Source organism: Strongylocentrotus purpuratus, unplaced genomic scaffold (assembly GCF_000002235.5).
Source record: "Strongylocentrotus purpuratus isolate Spur 01 unplaced genomic scaffold, Spur_5.0 spur5_scaffold_21, whole genome shotgun sequence".
Classification (NCBI taxonomy): Eukaryota; Metazoa; Echinodermata; class Echinoidea; order Camarodonta; family Strongylocentrotidae; genus Strongylocentrotus; species Strongylocentrotus purpuratus.
This window is the reverse complement of record NW_022145607.1, coordinates 38,877,397-38,892,007: the sequence shown is the minus strand read 5'-3', so window position 1 is coordinate 38,892,007 and position 14,611 is coordinate 38,877,397.

Genomic DNA, 14,611 nt, shown 5'->3' with positions numbered 1-14,611 from the left:
GCTTCTAACGTGCCTTATAGGTCCGATATTGGTTACGCACCCACCCACAGTTCTTGTTCACCCCCAAAATGCAGAAATAAGCTATGGCCTCTTAGTCGAGTTAACATGCCTAGCTCGTGGCTATCCTGACCAATTCAACTTCTCCTGGTCCTGTTTACCAGGGGGTGTTTTTACAGGATGTGAGTCGAAGTCAAAGACAGCTAACATTTCTTTAAACAGACATTTGAACTTGTCCGATTTGAACAATGGTCATGCCTCCGTAGAATGCACTGTGCTCAATGGGCTCTTCCAAGGTACGGGTATTGCCAAATTAGAACTCGTTCCCAACAATATCTCAGACCCAGCATTAAGTCAAACCGGGGGTGAGAGCACATCCTGTCCAAAGGACATCCTAATCAACGTGACCATCCACATTGCGAATGAAACAGAACTGGACGGCAAAGAAAGGATAATCTCTTGTTCGATACCCGACATAACTCAACAAGAATTTCAGCTTCACTGGTATGTAGGTGATCAAGAAATACAACGAGATAATCCTAACTTTCGGATACATACTATTTCCCCTATACTTTCATATCTAAATGTCCTTGAATTTACTGTAAATTCACCAAAGGAAATCCGGACAACGGATTTCAATATTTCTATATTCTGTGTAGTAAATAATACGTTGTGCAATCTAACAAACAAAGTTATCCTAAATTTGAGAAACAGTTTAAAAGAACGGCAGAACAAAGAAAAGGTTGTTTCATCTTTGTATAGCCAGTCAAGCATTACTCACCCACCGTCACTTAAGAACATGGTTCAACTGGGGTTTTCCTCATCGAACCCTACTCTTTCAGATAGCGTCTCACAGCGAGGCATTGGTCGTAATACGCCATATCCCACATCTCTACTTTATCATAGGGAAGATGCTCCAGATTTGTCCAATGTTTATCAATCAAGTGACGATGTGATGATTTACGATGGGTGGAAAATGATTACGTTCGCAATACTTGTTAGTTTGGGAATAATCTTTATTGTTTTATGCACAGTGGCTGCTATTTCGGTCACGATGTACAAAAGCTTGAAGAGGGACAATTTGAAAAACATGAACTCTTTTAAGAAAGAATTTAACAACGATCACCATGTCAAAATGAATGATGATCATAGTACATCCGATGTTGACCATACTTACGATGTTCCTCAGATCGAATCTATAAATAAGTTGAGCTATCGTAACTGCGATCCTAACGTCACTATCAAAACCCCCTATTCCACGAACCAAAGTTACATTCCCGACTCTAGTGATAACTATTCGTCCTATTCTAGTTCAGCTGATAGCTCGTGGAGTAACTCTAGTGGTATTTACTTGGAACCTAACGCTGGCATTCATTCTTTAAAACTGCATTCAGAAAATGATAGTGACTTGGATGTCCATAACGTGTATGGTAATGAAAGGGTATTTACAATACAAAACAACAAAGCTAAGGGGTCTCTTAGATCACCAGACATTAGAAGTCTAATCACTAGACATCAGCAATCCGAAAAAGATCCTGGCATACCGATGCCACCATTGCCTTCGAAAAACGAGGTAACGTGGGATGTATCATCCTTTTAAACTTAAAATGGCTCGCTGAACCTGTTGTCCTATACCTTTCCTTCCCCCATAAAATATCCTCTTTATTTTCGCAACATCTTTACTCGCTTTGTTCGCTTGGTCGAATGAATAAAGCAAGAGAGCTTAAAATATATATTGTCAAACTTTCATACTGAATATTAGATTTGACGTTAATTTACACATGACCGCATATCTATGGCATTCTTCTGTTATTTTACTGAGTAAAAACTCCCAAAAAGAGTCATGTAGAAGGCAACTGTCTACCATCCCTAGCTACCCAAGCTATTAACATGTGGTTTGTTATGTGAATATTATTCCAACAGAACGTTCTGAATTGCAAAGTCGATTTAACGATTAAATTCGATCAACAGCACGCTATTAAAAATTGACAAATGTTTGCAAATCGATTTTTTTTTTTTTATCCTTTTCATGAAATTTTTGAAACACATCCGTCAATTTCTGCAAAACTTAGCGTTGACTTGTCGATCGGCTAAATACGCTGGAGCCTTCGGGAATGAGGTCAAGGAATTGTTAGATACTGATTTTATTGTAAAATAATTATGAAGATGTTCAGATATACATTTGTATAGTAAACTTCATTAGCATGATGTATATATGCATACCTTGAATGTGGCAAGATGACCGGTCGAAATAAAGTCACCTGACTGAGGATAAAAAAACCTAGCATTGTAGCCGTTGAAATGGTCAAAACTATTGCATACGGCATGGAAGTTTTGCCGATGCAAAAATATGAAAATTATAGGATGAGGCCTAATTGCTAGGTTTTTGCGAAAACACAGTAAATGGTAATTGTAGCGGCGCAGCAATTTCTTTACACGTAATATATACACTTTATGATTGTACATATTTTTTTTTAATAAGATGTATATAATAATTGTGTACATTTTGCTCACCTTTTGACGCTACCACCAGGAGGTTATTTTACTTTTGTACATGAATTCCATTCATTTTCGGCCATTTTTGCTCGTATAGATGGAATATGAAACAAATATATGCTTAGTCACAAAACTGTACTTAACATATGTATTGAAATAAATTGGTTTCACTTTTATTTCAATGTAAATAGCCTATATGTTAGATAATAACAGCAACGCTGGTCGATATTTGTAAAATGTAAACAATGGTTTTGATAAGAATGTTGTTCATGAAAATCTGCAATTTGCTAGCAAAATATTAACATTCTGTAATTGTGATATCAAAAGTAATTCTTTTTTCTTGTACATGATATGTAATACAGGCATATTTCACTGAATCAAAACATAATTGATAGCATAATGGCAAGATACACCGAAAGTAGCATTATTGTAAATGCACTATATTGTTGTTTTAATGTTAAGTTACTTCGTACTGGTATGATCAGTACATCGAGAAATATACTTGAAATGTTCTTGACAGTTTCGGTGGATGCTTTGTAGAGACCATATTTAATGCATTGCTCGATTGTTTGAACACAAAATATATATCCAACATGTTAAAAAGATTATCAGTTCTTTTTTTTTAACGTACGTGTACTTATGGTGTGTGTGGGAGTGTGTGCGTGTGTGGTGGTTGTGTGCGTGTGCGAGGGTGTATGTGGTTATCTGCGTATAAGGGAGGGGTAGTAGTGTGTGGATGAGGGTGTTGAGAGTATTTTTAACGGGGGAGGGAATGGGGGAATAGACAAAAGATATCTCTCATGTTTACTTTAATATTTTTATATAAAAGTGTTTTCTATACAGTTCATTTAAATAGCAATTTATGTTTAATCCAAAATATCAATGTACAATGTATCCAGTTTAGATAAGAATGATTTGTACAATATTGTTTTGATTTGAGGGAAAATGATAAAAAATATCTTTAACAAAAAAAAAATGTTTGTAGGTTGGCGGTGGTCTCGTAATCCGGTGACCCGGGTTCGAAACCAAGGCGATGCGCTAGTGCCCTTTGGTAAGGTATTAATCCTAATTACTGGGTCTCTCGGAGACGACCTAAAGTCGTCGGCCGTCTGGTTGCTTACTATCAAGCTTTTATGCTTTCTTAGCAGTCAGGTAAAATAATCACCACTAAAAGTATTGTTTTCAAAGATAAATAAATTGTCCGCATTCAACATCAGATAATTAGGGGGAATACAATTTTTTGTGCGAAAATGTACAGCCTGAGATTTATTACCAACATTAACTATTAACGACGTGACATATGTCAGTTGTTTGTTGTAAATTTTGCCACAAAACTATGACAGTTCAAGGCTTGGGTATGAATAAAGATCGTCTTCCAATAAGGCAAAATGACATCCGAGATCTTCACAATTATCTAGATTTCTAGACATTTTTGTGAATGCCTCGTGTAAGAAAAATGATGAAGGGAAAGGGAACAATTATTTTATCAGCATCTTTTGACTTGTACAGTCAATCTTTTTGGCAAAAAATCGCATTGTTCTCGTGGACAATGGGTTAAAATGTATATGACTCTCGGGTTATATATGGTATTGAAGGGTTTCCTTTCTATTGACTCACACTGCAGGCCTACATTTTAAGTAGACTTTGACAGGATTTGGTACTGTAACCCCCTCCCCTATACACACCACATTTTATTTATTTATTTTAAATGGTTTATTTCATTAAAAAACATTCGTGGCCCGAGAGCCGAATTGCAGTTTCTTTTTCAAAGTATACATTCACACAAACGCGCGTACACGCAGCCTCTCTCACACATACACTCACACAAATGCACGTACCCGCACACACACACACACACACACACAAACAAATATTAACTTTTAATTTTCAAAATAGCCATATTAATCACAATGCGAACTTTGACTTTGTTTGAACAACTATCTAGAAACTTATCTTGTTTACCACAATTATTTATGATCAATCTTGGCACGCAATCCAACGATTAATCTACGAATCACATGCAATTGATTCGATACATATTTGCAAATGTTGAAGTTATATGTTATTGGTGAATTGTAGTCCAGTACAAACACGTAGGTACCAAATGTTAGGAAGTGTGGGCAAAGGGTCGGTGAATAGTCTCGTCCCTCCCCCTTTTCTGCTATTTTCTCCCCTGCCCCTATTCCTTCTGCTTCTGCTTCTTCTTCTTTTGAATGGCTTGAAGTCTATAAGGACGCGCTGATACAAGGTTTACGGTGCCTTAATGGTTACTATTGAACAACCCACCGTTCGACAAGCTAGGGCAGTCAGTCAAAGTATAATGTACATGGCTTTTTCCAGTAGTATAAATATATAGTAGTCCAAAAAAAACGAAGATTTTTCAAAAAAAGTCCCTTTGATGTGTAAATAGGTAAAAGGATATTTATGCGCTCATTGAGATGCGCATTTTACTGTTTGGACCTGCTTAAATCAAATAACCGTAAACAAACGAATTAAAATGAAAATACGGATTAAGAAGTGCAATCTAATTTTTAGAATGTATTAGTGTATTTGAAGACATGGATGTTTATTTCAATAAAAATAAAGAAAACGGCCAGAGTAGAACAATCTCTAAATGAAGCCATGCTGTCATTTTCTTTTCAATCAAATTATATTATGAGAAATGATACGAACACGTATGTTTATATTACTTATCCCTGGCAACATCCAGGAGTATCATTATAAAAAATATTCTCTCCAAATGCTTGCATGCTAATCGAAACTAACTAAAATTGCACTTGTTGTAGGCCTATCCTTCCAAGAAAAGGCTACATGCCATTATTTTACTTTTGAAGACCTTTTCAACTGTCATTTGCTGTCACAATGTATTGAATTACATTTTCGAGACTCATCTTTAATGGTTTGATGGTGGCCATAATTTATTTGAAAAATGAATGATTACATTTTAATCGCGAGGGTGATAAATATATTTCATTATTATTAATTATTATTCATATTTTGTATCGATCATCAGTGCCTGGGAGGGGAAGAGGGAATTCTCTCCCTGTATAAATGGTGTTTCCTCCTTTCATGAACCAGGGATATTATTTGACTAATAGTGCAGCTAAAAGATTAACGATCTACATGTATACGGGGCTCCCGTTACAATTGAGGAATCGCGTTTTCTACTTCACAAGACCTGGGTCTATCCAACAATGTATTAATTCACCCGCCTGGGTTCGTTTTGCACAGCCAGATGTCCTACCGACTGAGCCACCTTCCTCTCTTAATTCCCTGTGCAATAAATGAATAATTTAAAATGGTGCTTTTATGATACCTTAAAGGGGGTGTAGCCTGACGACATACTGTTTAACCATGGTTTAACGCCATCTACGCCTTCTTTTAGACAACTGCACGTAAACGAATGGACTTGATTAACGGTAGTCTAAGACTTAATCTCTACATGGTTCGCGTACGCGAAACATACCGAAGTTCTCCGCATATGATGGTGCGGTCGCGTCGTCCGTAGTCGTATTAAACCCGATTGGCCTCGAGTCAGCTAGGCCACGGGAAAGACATGTAGTCTCGTCGGGCTACACCCCCTTTAACTTACTCATGTTAGTACAAGGAATGTTATTTGGGATCCGCTTCACCTGAACACGCACCCCACGCACGCATACACACACACACACGCACACACACAAGGGGACACGTGGCTAACAACAATCCCACAAACCCACCACATTCGTCACTCTCACAAATACCCCCACGCACATATACAAACAACTGTCGGCAATTGCACAAGGAAATCATTAACCCTTTTTTGTTAAAAAAAAAGAAAACAAAACATTTTAGACCCACATTCCAGTAAAAAGACGATCATAGCGACCATGGCGATCTGTGAAATTTCGTAAAGCGTGATAAAATCTCTCTAGAGCCCTCTTTTTGATGTGTGAGGCGATTGCCCTACAGCTGTGACACAAATGTCATGGCACGTTCATATTGAAGCAATTTGTAATAAACTCTCGAAGGTAGTTGGTATATTATACAAATTCAAACAATTCCCTTATAAGATTTTATTAATGATATACAATGCATTGTTTTTATCACAATTGAATTATTGCAATATTGTTTGGGCAAATTCAAATGATTATTGTATGAATAGATTATATAAATTACAAAAGAAGGCAATACGTATTATCTCAGGATCCCATTATCTTGCCCATACAAAACCTATTTTTGTCCGTTTTAAATGTTTTAATGTATTTGAATTGAATGACTATAATATTGTTATATTTATGTTTTTATGTCATAAAGGTATTATTCCTCCTAGTCTATCAAACAAATTTCTTTTAAATTCTGAAGTACATTCATATATAACTAGACAATCATCTCATTTTCATTTACCACTTATCAAAACTTCTGTCTCTAAAAATTCAATTTTCTTTAAAGGACCAATTTTATGGAATGAGTTAGCTCCTAACGTTAAATCAAGCCCAACTCTGAATACATTTAAAAGAAGATACAAACAATTACGTTTTTGTGAATAGTATTTTATTAGTTTTTATATATGCAATCAGGTTTTAGATGTTAGGTGTTAGTTGTTATGTGTTAGGTGTTAAGTGTTATAGGTTAAAATTGTCGCTAGGGACCAGCCCCACACAAGACTTAAATGTTCTTTCTTGCTGGTTCCTCATTCGTATATATATTTGTATTTTATGTTTGTCTTTCGTTATGTTATTTGTATGTACTTTACTTATCTGTAAATATCAATGTTTTAATCATGTATGTTTTTTATATGACGAATGAAATAAAATGAAATGAAATAAAATGAAATGAAATGATGAAATGATCTAATTGCGCTGGAGCCGATGGCGATACGAAAATAGTACGACGGTGCAAAATTCTTGTCCCATTTCGAGGTCGATGTGGTGCACTATTCCGCGACAAAGCGATCGTGATACGGTAGTTTTTCTAGAGATTTTTGGATAGGGGCCAGTGGATGACTTTTAATATGTATTATATACCTCACTTAAGAAATCCAGCCATCTGATTGGTCGAAATTGCAGTCATGGTTTTAACTATTCCTGTAAAATTCCCGGTAAAATTCCAGTTACCGGGAAAATAGTTCAGTCTTGGTGAAATACCCATAGGTTCACATGTTAAAAACTGGTTTGAGCGATCGAGGATACCGTACGTGTGCGAAGAATTGGTCGGTATTTTTAATACGGCAAACTCGGTCGTACTGAATTCCAAACAAGGCAAAAATGGCTGAAGAAACTCTCCCAAGATTTCAACTTCTTGATGATGATCAAATGCAAGACTTGCTGACAGCAAGAACACCAAAAAGGGTACGTGAAATTCTCCATAATTTTTTTTTCAAAATAGATCTAGTAGTAGTAGGCCTAGATTCTAGTAGTAGGCCTAGCGCTAAAATCCTTCCCGTAGAGATTGCACACATCCCTATGCATTGGCCATTGCGCACTAGTGCTACATTGGTCGATGTTTTAATTACCAGAGATTCAAACTAATAATGCTTGTGATCCTGAAGGTGATACTCAATAAGTGAGGTGTCATATGAAAGCGCAGGTTTTTCTCCATATACCCCACAGGGCCGGCTCACCCCCCAAAATTGTAAAAATGTCTTGCTTAGACTAGAATCTAGATCTTGTCTACTCTCAAAGATACACTCATAACAAAACAACCGTGCAGATAAACTAGAGAAAGGCCAAGGTGGTGTCATAAGTTGACTCTTTTGTTTCAGCATATAAAAGTATTAATGACTGCTTTACTATTCGAGAAATAATTGTTTTTATACGCTCTCGGGAAGGTTACAATTGGGCTATTGCCCTCGGCACGCCTCGGGCAATAGCACGAGTGTAACCTTCCCTTTAGCGTATAAAAACCACTATTTCTCTCAAAGCAGTCATTAATACAATACTATCATTCTTCTGATTGATATTATGATTATTATTATACATGTTATTACTATCATTGTTCTTATTATTTATCATCAGTATCGTGTATTACCATCACTGATGTACTCCAGATGTCTCTGTCAAAGAAAAGGTTGTTTCTATTTGGGATGCCTTTTGAACAAAATAATTGTATTGTTTTCAAAAACAAAACAAGCGATACTTCCACTTTGTATGTGATATATTTATTCGGACATGTTGCAAGGAATATTAACTTCTGTGTCATGACAAGCTTTCCCCCTCAAAAATGTATATCATAAAACCTATGTCATCATGTTTAAACAATACTTTGCTTCAGCTATAGGTCGATCTGTACCATGAACGTAATGACAATAAATTATGATTGTATTTACATATAGGCAAAGTCTGCAATGACTTCCGAAAATCCTCCGATCAACACGATTAAAAGACGTCATTAAAAAGTATCAGTCAAATTGTAGAAAATCCTTATCTTCAATGCAATAAATATTTTTACTACTCCTAATAATCAGCGTGTCAGTAATCTCGTGTTCATGTTCATTCCAGTAATGTACAAAGCACCTGTGTATACGGTTCGTCGGCCCAGTATTCAGACAAAAGTCTTTCGTATAGGTAAGATTGTTATATAAAATCGTGAATATTTCTCAACAATACTGAATCGTCAATTCTGTATACGTAGGTATATAGTATAGGTTACATTTCGTATCTGTTCTTCAAAATATCTATCGTACAAATTGAAATAAATAAAAGCAAATCGTGGGGGAGGGGAACTTGACCAATAGCACGAAGTTGCTAACAATGATACGGTGTGATGTGTAGAATTTGAAGTTACGAGATATTGGTAGATTAGAACAGCCGGTATTCTCATGGAACCATGAGATCTTTATTTTATGTTTTATGTATATCAATATGATACAACCTTATCTCCTTCTTAAAACGATGAAATACATCATATCACGCGCAAAGAACGATCGAGTCTACTCTGCATCTGCAGTTCACCCTAACTATAACCCCTAACCCTAAGATTTGTAAAAGTGAAAGGTGGAGGGGGTGGGCTTGGGTTTACAATGTATAGTACTTCTTACACGTGTGTGTGTAGGTTACGAGAACGCGTCATAAAATGCGTCAAAAAACGATGAATATCATTGTTTTAAGGGCAATGGGGATTTGATGTATTTCATCGTTTTAAAGGCAACTTTTATCCATGTTAAATCCGAGATGCACGTGTCTGGGATATGGTGTCATATTGAAACCCTATAAAAATTGCGCTTTAAAATGATCAAGAAGTACCTCAAAAAAGTAAAGATCTTTGAGTGACCGGTTTTAGCATCCTCATTTTCCCCAATAGACTGTAGTGTTATGAAAACCGTTAGGAAAACGCAAGTTTTGATTTCGATTTCCAATCATAAATATCTTGATAATCAGAAAGGCGATCGGCTTGTAAAAGTCATGGGGTTCCTGACTGACCTAAAGGTTTATAATTATCATTGCAGCATGAGCTAAATCCAGGATTTTGTTTCAGAATCTGAGACAAAGTTACCCAATCCATTTAAGAAGGAGACCAGGTTGTTATGATAATATGTGGAAAAGATAGAGCGTCGCCCCTTTTGTTCAAACATGAAGCCGCATATATCTGCAGCATATGCACGGGTGAAGCTGCAGTTTCCCTCGGAAGATCTTTACTAGAGCACGTTACATTTTGTTTTTAAACACGGCTAAATGATGTTGCATGAGATTGTCAAGAGAGGGTTTTCACGAGGGAAATAATGTTATTAGCGGCAAAAAAAAAATCACATTACTGTTTGTAATCATTGCAATCATTGAAATATGTTAGTGTGACAATTCTACATTGGCAAAATAATATGATACGCATCCTATATAACCATGGACAGCTTTACAGTGTAACGGATTATGTACACATGTTTTAATTCTAGGTCACCAGATGAGCAATACCAAGGAGATATCCACCATCTATATATATCCTTCATAAATATCGTGCAGACATCGTCATATGCCGAAAGACTGTTTAAGCATTAACTTTAAAATGTGGAATCCTTCCAAACATAGAAATGAAACTCATTGGAATACAATAAGCATAGAACAATGTGACTTAATATTATGCAAGGGACAAGTATATCGCGAAATACACTAAAAGATATATAGACGTTTTTAAGTGTGAATGTTGTATACTCTCAACGGTATTCTCGAACTTAAAGTCAAGGAATTGCATATCTCAGTTCTGCACTGTTATCGTCGCCCAGGTAAAGTGAATTCGCAGCGTTCAGACTTACACGCTTCCAGTAGACTACTTGACAGAATAAAATTGAACGTTGAGACATTCTAAATCAGAAATTCATTGATAGCAGTCGTTAGGGACAATATCAAGTATTTAGTGTACTGCACTCCTCGAATATCAATCAACTGGGACCAGATCTGATACACAAACAACCACTCAGCCATTATTACCAGACTTTGACGCTGGATCCAAAGACCATACTTGTGCTAGGTCAGGAACTGTCATAACACATTTTGGATGTCGGAGAGCCGAATTGCAATATCATTTGAATTGTTCAATCTGTGAGGAAGAAGAGTACCGTTATGCTTTGGTCCCATCTCGAACTTTGAACTTAAACTGCATTTTTCAAAAGCATCTGAATTTAAATGTGTACCTACAAAGGTATCTGTAAATCTTACCCCCTTAATTTAACGTGGTGTACAAAATAATATGACTGAACTAATCATCTTAATATTTACCTTGCATCTTATTTAGATGTATGTGAAACTGTTACTGATTTCTTTTTGTTTTGTTTAGGTAATAGAAAGCTCTTGATTTCAAGAGGAAATTTTGATAGTATAATAACACTAACAATACAGTCGTCAAGGCCGATTTTAAGAAATAAAGATGAGTCGCCCAATAATAACTCTCCCATCCGTCATCATCTGCACTATAATTCTAACTAGTAGAATCCCACCTGGTCATTCTTTATCATGCACAGAAGGCGAAGCAGGAGAAATATTGTTTTACTATGACTATGTTCCCAATGGAGAAATAGAGCTTAGAATGGGGTACCGATTACCATTCTACAAAGGTGGTAGATTATATCCAGCTGGTTTAAGCAGCAGTCAGATGGGCAGGCTTACTGTTCAAGAGGAAGAATATGTTCCTCCTCTCAAGAGGCTGGTGCGAATAAGTTTAACCAATGTCGATAGAGAGGACGCAGGAACAATCACTTTGAATGTGATAATAAACGGGGCATTAGATGAAGACTCCACTCAGCGAATAGGAGTTGAGGTTCTTATACCCCCCGGAAAAGCATACTGCAGACCAGCTAATAACAACATTCACTCTATTGAAACAAACTGGACTACAATAAACTGCTACGCTACATTGGGTACCGAACCTGGGCTATTCGAGTGCTACCAAAGTAGTGAACTGATGCCTCAATTATCGAGACTTATCCAGAACAAGACAACCCTAATGCAGACGGTTCTGATGAAGAAATCACTTCGTATACACTGCTGCACTTCAATGGTTGGGCACCCTAAAGGAGAATGCGATTGCAATGATTATGTTTGGAACCCAGCTACGCAAAGGAATATGAATGGCATAATTCCATGTCAAGTAGATGAACCCGAAGCGACCTCGTTCCCCGAGGCTAGTACAACTCCAAGCCCTAGCCCTACACCAGCAACTATCCCATTAGGTGGCAAATTTCGAGGAAAGACAATTTCCCCAGAGGAATTCAGAGTTGTTTTCAAAATAGTGTACACCATGTTTGGTGTAGTGTGTTTTAGTGCTGTCTTGCTCTCTTTAGTTGCTATGAATTTGGCTTTTTCTAATAATCTAACGAGCCATTCCAAAGACCTTTCAAAGAAACTTGAAAGATCCCAAAGCTCAGAAAATTTGAATGCAGTTCGCGTACAAGACGATAGCGAAACTGCTTTAATCGAATCACGTAAACAAACGAATCAAAATGAAAATACGGATTAAGAAGTTGCACATATCAAGCATTTTAAAAGTGATTGATTAATGCATCCTTATAATTTCATTCTTCATGCATGGTAAGTTCATGGAATATATTTGTTCGAGTTTTTGAATGCATTTGAAGATGTGGACGTGTTTTACATGTCAGTTTTAATTTAGCTTGACATGAGCTTTATCAAACCTTTATCAGATCTCTATATTGCTACGTCGGTGTAAGTATTTTTTTAAAAAGATACGAGTTGGTTCATCGCAAGTATGAGGGAAAAAATCGTTTTCTGAACATTTGAATAATTAGAAATACTTAAAATTTCCATATACTTATCCATTAGGCCTATTGTTTGCATAAATGTTGTAAATTTTAATTCCGCTTGACATAAGCTTTATCAAACCGGAAACTAAAAACTACAATATGATTCTAAATTGCTGACGCAGTGTAAATGAAATTGAAATGAGTTGGCTCATACGTTTTCTGAACTTTCAAATTTCATTTGAAATCATGATGTTTCCATATTTACCTATTTGTACTATTGTTTGCATAAATTGGTTATATGATTTTTCACATCTATGTATGGTGGTGGTGGTTATTTCAACTGACTGCTAAGAAAGCATAAATGCTTGTAAGTAAGCAATCAGACGGTTGACGGTTTTAGGTCCTCTCCGAGGGACCTGGTAATGAGGATTAATGACTTACCAAAAGGGCACTAGCGCATCGCCTTGGTTTCGTACCCGGGTCACCGGATTACGAGACCACTGCTCTACCGATGTATGTTATGAGAAACAGAATATTCATTCTACAATGTAACTGAAGGTACATGGCAAATACAAATACAGACATATAGCGAAGGATATCATATTTGGTCTAAGTAGTGCTTGTGGAAAAATATAGAGGTTGTTTCGGATTGTAAATCAAGTGGGGTTGATGTGCGTGCCAATGTTCAACCGTAAGATGTATAGTATGTCAAGTGGTCTATGTAGCTAAAATAAATTGTCACTTGTAAATACAATCTGTCTTCACTATGGTACAACTTTCCTCTCACGTTATGAAAGGGGTACAATTTACTTTTAGTTTTGATTTCCTACCGAGCAGAAGTGCCTCAATAAATCTTATGGCGGTATGATTGGACTGTTAATCATAACAGGTGAACAAATACTAATTTCTCATAGAATTGAGTAAGAGATTTTGGATCTCCCTTCAGTCTGAAACTCGTTTACTTTACACTGACCCGCACACGACTTCTCTCTTGAAACAGCGTTGAAAACATTAAGAGTCGGCGGGATCTTTAATGGGAAACTCTTAAACAAAAACATTATCTGCATCACAGATTGTGAAACTTCTTTTCCTCTAGTTCCTACTACCAATTATAAAATGCTAATATCAGTACAAATGGAGCAGGCTTTGAACGTTTTTATTGCGATATTATTTACTTCAAGCTTTGTTACGTTAACAACATCGACTTGTGAGCTTGCTTCAAATGAGTTCACAATTTCACCTTCTTTTGTCGTTGCAAAGGAAGGTGACATAGTGACGTTTACGTGTACAGCAAAAGGTGCAGAGACTCAATTCATTAATTGGAATATCAATCCAGATATGAATAATACTAATGTTTCTGCGGCATATGACCCAGAGAGTCGCAACATGGTATCCAACATCACTGTGCATGTCGGTAGGACGGTTCAATTCTTTAGATGCGACTTGAGGCCTGATGTAGATTCCAGGGTGTGTTTTTCGTCACCAATGTCGCAATTGAGAGTGCAGTATTTTCCTCACAAGAATGACATTTCATGTGGTCCGCATGATCCTGAACCTTTCCACGAGGGAGATGCCATGGCGATTTCCTGCGAGGTTCTCAGAAGTACCCCGGCAGTTGATATGAGGTGGAGCCTACTTCCCGATGCGACGTTAATATCATTGTCTCCCCATCATGATGGAATTTGGAACAGATTACTGTTACATGACTTACCCATTACCAAGTCCCTGCACATGAAGAGGCTTGTTTGCGAGGTGACCAGTGAGTTGGTCTTTCCAGGGCGTCTTCTGCAATGCTTCATCGGACCTATCATGGTGTACCATGCACCAAGGGTCATTGTTCAGCCTTCAAACCCAGAGGTCGGTCCGGGCCATGTTGTTGAATTCCTGTGTGTCGCAAACGGGTACCCGGATCAATTGTTTTACTCCTGGAGCTGCTTACCGCATGGGTTG